Source organism: Dermacentor silvarum, chromosome 10 (genome assembly GCF_013339745.2).
Source record: "Dermacentor silvarum isolate Dsil-2018 chromosome 10, BIME_Dsil_1.4, whole genome shotgun sequence".
NCBI classification, from domain to species: Eukaryota; Metazoa; Arthropoda; class Arachnida; order Ixodida; family Ixodidae; genus Dermacentor; species Dermacentor silvarum.
The window spans coordinates 87,920,621-87,931,372 of record NC_051163.1 but is presented as its reverse complement, the minus strand read 5'-3'; positions in this window follow the sequence as shown (position 1 = coordinate 87,931,372).

Below are 10,752 nucleotides of genomic sequence, written 5' to 3'. Positions count from 1 at the left end.
CGTTTTGCGTGAACGGAGGTTCAAACAAGAACTGCTTGCACGGTGCAGCCACCTGGCGGCACAAAGCTCAACCAAACGCACAGCTAATATAGCAGTAACCAAGGTTTTTTTTTTTTTTTTCTACTTAGCTGCTGGCTCAAATTTTTGGCAGGAGCATAATCTGGAACACGTTGTCATGTTTAAAATGTTTTACACTTGGTTACAGGAATATTAGCTCTATTTATGGCTGGTTATGCTCTGCACCACCAGATTGCTGGACCGCGCATGCCGATCAGGCCACTCACGTACGTCTACGAAGCTCCTTCATCACAGCGGTATGGAGGGGCTTTAGTTTACGCCTCTGGCTACCCGTCAAAACACCCAGCTCGCCTGTGGTTACCGGAATACTGGACACGCTCGGCGCTGCGACAGAACGCTCGCAACGCACGCTGCTTGATCGCTTTCGCTGGGGATCGACGGCCGGGCGGCTAGCGGGGAGGTTGGCGAGCCTTCACGCGCTGGCTCCAAGACAACCGGAAAGAGACGACAACGTACGTCACAACATGACGTAGAGCCAGCGCAGGCAGAGCTTAGCCCCGATCACTCGGCGAGCGAGTTGAGGAGGAAATGCATGGCTAGGGAGGAAGGTAACTTGTAATCGCCCGTAGCTCTCTTAATATGAAACGCTTCACTTAAATTGTGACGCGAATGTTTTACTGTAGCTGCATCCTACGCATCTACAATATTTGTCCGAACCATTTCAGGGACCCTTTAAGCATTTCCCGCATGCAAGCTAGCGCGTTGAGGCACTTGGCTTGTTTCATTGCAATATCAATTATATCAACACTGTATGTGATCTTCCGCCTTCGCCGATAATTACACATAAACACATTTATTTGTTTAGTTTTATACGTCTTAAAAATCATTGTTAACATTAACTGTACGCTTTCTCTTTTCGTCAGAATTTGAATGCCAGGTAGCGAAATATGTCTATGCGCGTTCAGGTTCCAATTGCACAAATTGGTGCACAGAACAAGCCGTATTGTAAGACCTGAGGGTAGACAGCTTTGCTTGGTGGAACGAACTGTAACGCATCTATGCAGACCCCGCCAGACTGTGCCATCGTTTTCTCACACGTATAGTAGCCGTGGTGGTACCTGTTGGTTTTCTTAAATTTTTGCGCGCAAACAAACAGGGACGAAGAAAACGAGACACAAGGACGAGCGCTTTCTAACAACTGATGTCCTCGTCCTTGTGTCTCCTTTTCTTCATCCCTGTTTGTTTGCGCGCAAAAATTTAAGAAAATGAATCTGTTCCAACTAGGCCGACTCGCAGTTATACCTGTTGGTGTTGCGTTTCTGCAGCGAATCACCCCGTCCTTCACATCGCGCAGACCTGCCTCCACGTGTTGTCAGAACGCCAACCAAGAACCTACTGTGAAAAGCTAATCGCACTGAAGCAAGAAGGGCCCGCATGCGCGCAAAGACCCCTCCATCGCCCAGACGCAGGAACAACGTGCTGCTGCGTGTGTAGAACACGCCGCAGCAAGGTGTGGACACCGCGTGGGCGTCCACACCTTGAAAGCGAACTGCAATGTGCTGAAAGGGCGCCGAGTGCTGGAAGCTTCGCATGCTCTGTGATTTCGACGCTTATTTAGCATTGAAGCGAGGCGCAGCATGACGGTAAATTCGCTCGCTGCTGCTGCCAACCCGAGCAGTGTCTGTGTGTTGTCTTGTGGTGCAACTGTAGATGCGGTAGTTGGTTACCATGCCGAGCAGCGTCTTTGTCATTTCCCAAAGCAAGCAAAACTTTGCTATCGCTTGACAAACTTGGTTTGACCGCCTTAAACCATGGCAATTTCTTTCGTCCGGTTCCGTAGTGTCTTGGGCAGTCAGTTCAGTTGCGACGCGCGAAGGCGTTCTGCTTCAGGCTGGCCTGCCTCTCGCCGGACCAAAGCGAGATTCCCCGTCGGCGCCGTTGCCTTTCTGCGCCACTTAGCGCAGCAGTTTTCTTAGTTGCGGCCATCGCAAGTGAATCACTAGGCGGCGCGTAAGCACTGCTGATGCACGTTGAAGCTGCACTACGTCGGCAAATAGTTTCCACAAGCTAATCCAGCGCAAAAGACAAACCATGTGCGGAAAGTGCCAACACAAGGCTATACCGAGTCGCGCTGTGACTTCGGAAGCGCTCCCTCTCGGCGATCGTTAGCGTCATGACGCAGTACATCGCTTCCCCGCTCCTATATAGAGGTGCCATCCCTGTCAACAAAGCTTATTTTACTCGTTAGCGCTGAACGTCAGATCCTTAACGCAAGTTCATCGCAAACCCCGGCATAAAAAAAACTTTCGTGCTTAAAGAATGTAGTACGACGCTCCTGCTAATCCCCTCACGCGAGGAGTGACGCGACAAAGAGCGGTGCGCTGTGACTCCGCTCCTATCTCACGCCCAACTCACTCAGGAAGATCATGTCTTTCGTAGACTTCAGCTGGAGGCTCAATCGCCGTCCAACTTTTTCTATCCTAACAGGACCTGCGTCACGCTAAATAGTAGCTCTGTATTTTGACGATAACTGCTTCGATAACTTGCTGCGGTAGTGCAGTCGCTATGGCATAGCGCTGCCCAGGTCGAGGTCACGTGTTTGATCTAGAGGCCTAGCTAGCCCTATAACTCGCTACTGGCCCTAGCAAAAACATGATGTTCCTGGGTTACATCTTTTAATGTCAGCATCTTAGGCACGCCAAGTCAAAACTGTTCATTCCAGCTAGCATTTCGCGGCCTTCATTAGAGAATTATAAGGGGGGGGGGGGGGGGGTCGTCCGTGACACAAGCCTTAAAACGTATAACAAGCCAAAATTGTGACTTAAATTTCTGCATTTTTAGGACAGCTGCAATTTCCTCATTCATGATATAACAAGACCATGCAGCTTACAATGCATCTCGCTATTTCGTATAGGACCAACCTCCCATAACATGAAGTTAATCGTATCTTGGTTACAACTTCGTTACTAACTCCTCATGGATTGAGCTAGAGTATATGCACAACCAGTACGAGAACAGGGTTACCATGCAAAGCTATATACAATACAAACGTAACAATCCGCTCGAATGCATCGTCTTATACCGTTACAGGACGAAATATTTACAGCAATAACATTTTCATTTCAACAATTCTTACTATGACGCTCAATGTACACGCATCAATATCTGTAACAGGCTTCAATAAGGGGAAGGTTATTGCTGTACTAATTACAACAACAGCACAGATGACCATCACTAGGAAAACCCTGTATACTATTAGGAAAAAAATAAGAATTTACAGAATTAATGTACTGGAAATGTGGAAACCAAAGATATATACAGCAGTATATGTACGCAGATAATACATTCGTACACACTATTTGACACTATGTATACTCTGTCTCACAAGTAGCTTGCAGCACTGCCAAAGGTACGTGGCGCACACAGGCAATATCATTACGCCACGTAATATAGTTCCGGCCTTGACTCTCTCATAAATGGTGGGATGAGAGAGCTTTGTTTTTGCTTGGTACATGATTTATTCCAGTGATACGTAAAACGTTCAGCCCTTTGCGCATGCACGTCATATACGACGAAATAACTGTGGCGTTTACCACCGGTAAAAGCAATAGCCTCCGTAACCGCGATTACGCATCAACATGCGTCCATACCACCCACGCCCATACCACCCAGACCACCCGATTAGATCCGATTTTGCGCTTGTCGGCAATTTGCACTTGTCGATTTTGCGTTTGCGCCTCTCTGCCCAGACAGAAATAAATGGCAAATCCAGTCATCCCTTAGTGTAAATGCACGCTGAGGGCAAAACATCAGGGGCGCTATAACGTAAAATGATTCCATGACTGATTTGATTCCAAACTCCTGACGTCAAATTTACGTAACCACCAACGCAAGCATCGGGCGGTGACCCGCAGCGTTGTCTGAACAACCCAATCAAACATTCTCCTCGTTTATAGGAGATCACCTTTGTTCGCTTTCAAGACCAATAACATTGTCTACACTCAGCGGTTTTTCTTATCTAATTGGCTGACAAGAGGTGAGGAGCACGCTCTAGTGGAGAGGGTTTCGATGGGGCCGAGTCAGCACAGTGAAAATAGATAACCGCATTAAGAGGGTGGTGCCGGCTTCTCCGGCACAATCCAGTGCCGACTTTGTGCGCACTGGATTGATGCAGAAATGTTTTCGCGTTGTAACCATACACTGTGCTTGCTTGAATGCAACAGTGAGGCTCAGCTTTCATCTATGCGTTTTCTCAGCAGCTCCTTGCAGCCTCCTTAGCCAGTACTAATGGCGAACGGCTCGTATAAATGTTCACGCGTGCCACATCGAATGCTCGGCGTCTACTTGGCGTTTGCTCGGATGGTATTACGAACAAGATTCTCCGCAATCCTAAATGACGAATCCATCGCGGCAATAACAAAGTACATGAACGCGTGCTGGGAACAGGGTGCAATACCGCCGCAGTGGAAATCTGCGCACGTAGTGATGGTCCCCAAACCCGGGAAGAAATTACTGATTGAGAACCTCAGACCCATCTCTCTAACCTCGTGCGTGGGGAAGCTGATGGAGCACGTCGTTCTCACTAGAATAAGCAACTACATGGAGGATAGAGGTCTGTATCCGCTCACGATGATCGGGTTCAGGCCGAAACTGTCCACGCAGGACGTCCTGCTCCAAATAAAACATCAAATCCTCGACGCGCGGGGCAGAGGAACGGGACTGAAAGCTATCTTAGGGTTGGGCCTCACCAAGGCCTTCGATAATATTACGCACAAAGCGGTCCTAGGGAACCTTCAGGACCTGGGGGTAGGTCGCAAGGCCTACACCTACGTCCGGGACTTCCTCTCGAACCGCACAGCTCAAATCACGATAGGAGACATCAAGTCGGATGACATAAAACTGGGTAGTAGGGGAACGCCGCAAGGCTCGGTATTGTCCCCCTTTGTCTTCAACGTGGCCATGATCGGCCTGCCGAAAATCCTCAGTAAGATCCGCGGCCTCAACCACAGCCTGTACGCCGACGACATAACGTTGTGGGTGACAGGCGGCAGCGAACGCCAAATCGAGGAAACTCTCCAACAGGCCACCGAGGCCGTCGAACGCTACGCGGCAGAGAAGGGGCTCAGTTGCTCCTCTCAAAAGTCCGAACTCTGGTTGCATGCGGAAGGCAGAAACCTCGGTACCATCAAGGCGCTAGAAAACAGCGCACAGCAAACACTAAGGCTAATCAAACGGATTGCCAATAGACGCTACGGCATGATGGAGGTCAGCCTAATTCGCTTAGTGCAGGCCTTCGTCATAAGCCGCGTCGTCTATGTGGCACCGTACCTAAGATTTGGTGTAGCAGAAAAAAACAAGATGGAATGCATCATCAGACGATCATTCAAACAGGCAATTGGTGTCCCAGTCACAACACCCAACGACAAACTCTTAGAGTTGGGGCTACACAACACGCTTGACGAACTAATCGGGGCGCACACTACCGCCCAATACGAAAGACTCACACAAACCCCAACGGGGCGACACATTCTACAGAAACTCAAAATTCGATATGAAGCGCAACACGGCACCAAACTAAGCATTCCACTAGAGACGAGGAGAGAATTTAAAATTCCTCCACTGCCGAAGAACATGCACCCGGAGCACCACAAGGAGCGACGAGAGGCAAGGGCACGCCACATTGAGCGCAAGTACCATGACGTAGAGGGCGTGGCCTACGTAGACGCCGCGGAATACAGAGAACGCAAAGGGATGTCCGTAGTAGCGGTAAACGCGGACGGAGAACCCTTCGCGAGCGGCACCGTGAGAACGGACAACGCCGAAGTTGCGGAGGAAGCCGCCATAGCATTAGCGGTGGCCTCCACGAAAGCGCGAGTGATCATAAGCGACTCCAAAATTGCAGTTCACAATTTCGCGAAAGGACGCATCTCGCCAGAGGCGCTCAAAATTCTAAATAGTAACAGCTACCGTCATCGTGGGACGATCCAAATTATTTGGGCACCCGCGCACTCCTCTCTCCCCGGCAACGAGGCGGCTCACAACGTAGCTCGAGGACTTACTCGCCGAGCAAGTGAGCCCGCCCAGCCGGGAACGAGAGGAGACCGCATGGTCAGCTACAAAGAAATAACCGATTACTATCGGCTGGGAAGGGCCCGGTACCCACCAGCTCATCCCGCGCTAACCAGGAAACAGGCGGTGGCCTGGCGCCTCCTGCAAACAAACATGTATCCAAACCCGGTGGCCTGCAGCAGATTCTATCCAGGGCAATACAACGATCAATGCAAATTATGTAAATGTAGGGCGGATCTGCCACATATTCTATGGGCATGCTCGAAGGCGGCTCCTTTCGAGGGCCGCAAAATTCAAAACCGGCAGCAGTGGGAGACCCTGCTGCTCAGCTCAGACCAGCAAGACCAGGTCTGGGCCGTCCAGCTAGCCGAGGCAGCCGCTGAGACCCAGGGGATCTCGGCCGTCTGCTAGGCGGAGGGAGGCTGCGTCCGCCCTCGTGAATTGCTGGCACCATTAAAGTTGTATCTCTCTCTCTCTCTCTGCATCAATCCAGCAGCCGAGGAGGCGGTGCGGAAGAACACAATTTGAAGGGCGTTTTTCCTCCCTATTTGCTAAAATGTCCTGTAGCTTTTCCATAACCACATAAAGCCAAGAGACAACGAAGCCAAGGAAAGCATCGGGGAAATTAAGTGTAGTTGAAATTGGAATATAGAAAATAATGAAGAAAAGGGAAATGAAAGTGGATGAAAAGATAACTTGTCGCCGGTGGGAGCCGAACCCGCAACCCGTAGCACAATTGGTGGTGCAACGCACGCGTAATGCGGAGGTAATCGAGCCCCTCGGTTCCCATTCTTCTTTTGTAGCTTTTCCAGAGATACAAATATTTACAGAGATAAAGTATTGGCACGGCCGCTGTGGCAGGCGACACCTTCATTTTTGTAGCGTTAGCTACACTGGCCTAGCCAAGCCCGTTTCGCGCGGCACATCAAGAGCCGTGCTGCGCATGCGCAAGGATCAGTGATGTCACACGGCTTGCGTACCGGAGCCACCGCAGCCGGCACCTCTCGCGCACTCCGCCGCCGCCGCCGCGACTCACCGCCGCCGGTCTGGGCATTCCAGAGGAGTGACGTCGTAGCCGTGGTAGACGCGCTGGCGCCGGCGCGCTCGCTGTGCAGTCGCCGTCTGACACTGCGCTGGAGACGCTGCGCTTCTGACTGGCGTTTGCCAGTGAGGTATAGCATGGAGAAGGAGAGCGCAAATGCTGCTCAACAGCGCAGAAGAACGGAGAAGCTTGACTCATCGGATCCCGAAGTAGTTGCCTGGCAATTAGCGGTTGAGCGTAGGAGGAATGAACAGAAGAAGGCTAAACGTGCTGCGGAGACACTGGAGCAAAGGGACGAACGTCTAGCAAAGCGGCGTCGCCAGGAGGCTGAGCGACGTGCCCGACCACCCCTGCAGCAACAACAAAACGCCGTCGATGACGTCAAGGCTCGCCGATCGACTGAATATACTGTGAAACTCAGCGAAAGCGCCAGTGCGACTCGGACCTTCAGCTGAACCTTTGCTAACGCTACGTATATCCTGGCATAGCCGAGCTAAGAAACACACAATTTTTTATCAAGCGGCCGTGGTCTTGGTATGGTTACCACGAACATTACATAGCATAATACAGCAAAACCGGCGTTGCATTCGAAGCCAAGACCGAGCGCTAATGCAGGACGACGCGAAAACTTTCCTATATTGAGCTCTTTGGTTTCAGCAACCACCATAGCGCAAGGTTTTCCTGACCCTTTTCTAAAACTGCCCATCTATAATACGATCATTTCTGTATGCTAAGAAGCTGACAGATTACCTTTCCAGGGAGCGCCAAGTCTTATTCGAAACTACTGAAAACAGAAAAAAGTTGTTTTACTACTTAGGTACTGGAGCAGGGGATTATTCTAGCAGATCATTGAAGAATTAGGTGCAGAAAAAGAAGAAAAAATTCAGCAGACTCCACTGCATAATGAGAAGCATGCTTGGTTTGGTAGATCACGAATTATACAAGTGCTCAGCAGCAAATGGTAACTTCTTTTGTTATGTGTATATCCTATGGGTCCGACGGATGTTGGGTTACGAGCGTGGGCGCTAAGCACGTGGTGGTCGAGCTTGCGTTTGGCGCTGGGTAAGCAGCTCTGACGAGCACGCTGATTGATCTCGCAACAAACTACTGATAGAGCGGAAGTGATGGTGTCCGTTGATGATGTGCACGCACACGCACATTCTAGAGTGCCTCGATGCCATGCTCGATGCCCTCCTCGCCCACCACTCCCCTTCCATTGGGAAGTCGTGTTTGCTCTCCACCGTGCGTTCGCTCCCCGTGAAAGCGCGCGTCCCTCGCCCTCGCGCGCTTTCACTCGCACATACAGGATACGGCCAATGAGTTTTTTTTTTTCTATTGCCGGACGCGACCATCGAAGAGTGAGCTCTTAGAAGCTTCGCTGTAAAAAATGAACCGCCAAGCCAAAGAATGCTTACGCATTAGTAGACAACTCTCAGAATTTCTGTAGCACTTATTGTCACTTCAGAGAAGTGATTCTGTTAAATTTGTCTGGAACCTAACTTACGCATAACGGCATGCAATTCGTAAAATAACGCATAAGTAACGTTGAATAAAGTTAAAAAACACGACATTGAAACAAATACTGCAACTAGCAGCTTTGTGATCTGCTTCTCGTGATGTCAGTGGTGACGTTAGTGAGGTACAGGTCGGGAAGGAGAGATCTGATAGACAAATATGCGGGAAATATGTTTCCCAACTGATGTATAAACTCCTTTTAAGATGAACTCGAAATAACTGTTCAAAATATGTTTGTCTTACCCTAACTTCGTAACAGAAGCGATCTAAAAAAACCGGAAATGCATTATTCTTTTCGTGCCCAATATCTCAGGACAAAAAACAATAAGTAAAACTGCATTAATACCAAATGAATGTGAACAAAGAAGTATTTTAGCGTAGATGATTCAAAGTATTGCATTTTGCATATTCGAGGTTTTATTGCCATGCCGACCGGTTCTGTGCAGACCTCTGCACCGTTGCAAATCATTGCATTTAACATACAAGACTGAAACATTGTTCAGTGGTTCTCACTTTGTAGAAAAAATGTGCAAAAGGATTCGAAACATTATGAGCTGCATGATGTGCGAACACTGCTGACCGGTGTCCTTACCCTGATTATCAGCCTAAGAGGGTATCTCGAGAATCTCTTCAACTACGATGTTTGACGTCAGCTCTGCGAATACGAACGTCATCATCGACGCTATCGTAACGGTTTGTGTCAAATAAACACCTTCTACTTCTTGTGTGGCCAGCCGAGTCGCCTCCCTCAATTCTGCCGATGCGGCCTTTTCGCTGATTGAGCATTATAGCCAACTGTGGCGGCCACGGAATTTCGCATCAACCGAATTAGTGGTTCAATTTGGGCGCATTGCTGCTGTGTTGAACCAATAGGAAACGAACTAAGTGTTGTGCTGCGCGACCGACTTGAGCTGCACGACTCTTCTTCGCGGAAGTATAAATTAACAATATTACTTGATGAAGGTCGCGTTGCTGCACGAAGCAGCGAAGAACGTAGTCACAATAGTCTCTCGTTGAATGCTATTTCGCAAGGTGCCGCCACCAACACAGCCATGTATACCTCTAGTGACGTCACAAGCCGCGAGCACAGCGTGGCCAGTACAAGTCGTCCGTTTGAGGCACGAATGCCAATGTGCTACACGTGTTTCTGGTTTGCAAAAAGAGCGTCAGCCACGGGCCCTCCCTGAACCCACTACCCCCTTCTAGCACTCCGTAGATTTGTGTTAACGCCGTCTTGCAGCCAACGCACAAGCTCCCCATGACAACGTAGTTCTTGGCAACGTTTGCACGAGCCTAGCTAATCGCTTGTCCATACATCGATCACATCGTGTTCTAAAGGAGTCAAAACAGACTGAATGTTTACTGCGTCGCACCAACCAAAATAGGAGCGCACACTTTGAAAACCGTGACGTCACAGTGACTTACGCCACTAAGGTTCGGGTGCACAATTCAGAAAATGAAAGATCCGCCTTCAACCTGTTCTTTTTCTGGGAATAAAGCTCTTGTGGCAACAAGGTTTTTAGCGCATCATCTTACTGCCTATGAGTTTGTACTCTGCAGGTTGCGTTCAGATCCGTATGCCTAAGAAGTCGGTTTGTCTGTGGGTCTGACATAATTCAATTACTAATAGGGTAATGCATTTTCGAATGGCAATAAGACTACGCATTTTCCTCTGAGTTTCAATCTGCCAATTGATTGTAGTTTTTATTTACTGCCTCCTTTCGTTAACGCTCAGGCGATCCTGGTGGCCGGCAACTTTGTCGCTTCAGTCGGGGCGGCATTCATGCTGCACGCGCTGTTTGAAAAGCCGGTTGCTTTGTTGGCTGCTTTGCTCGAAGTGCACTTCCTGCCACGAAGACGGCCAGTGTCCAATGGTCCAATGGCTCCATAGGAATTGGAAAGCATCAAGATGTCACCGGAGGGTTCACCGCCAATGATGACAGCGACCACATCAAGTCATTCTGACAAGGCATCAAACAACACCCCCCATGCCGAGCTACGTGTTCTTGGGCCTTCCGTCCTTCACCCTGTCAAAGTTTTCGTAACAAAACGTTTTCCCTTCATTGCCTGACATCCAATGCCAGTGTGCACTTGCCTGTGTGAATAAG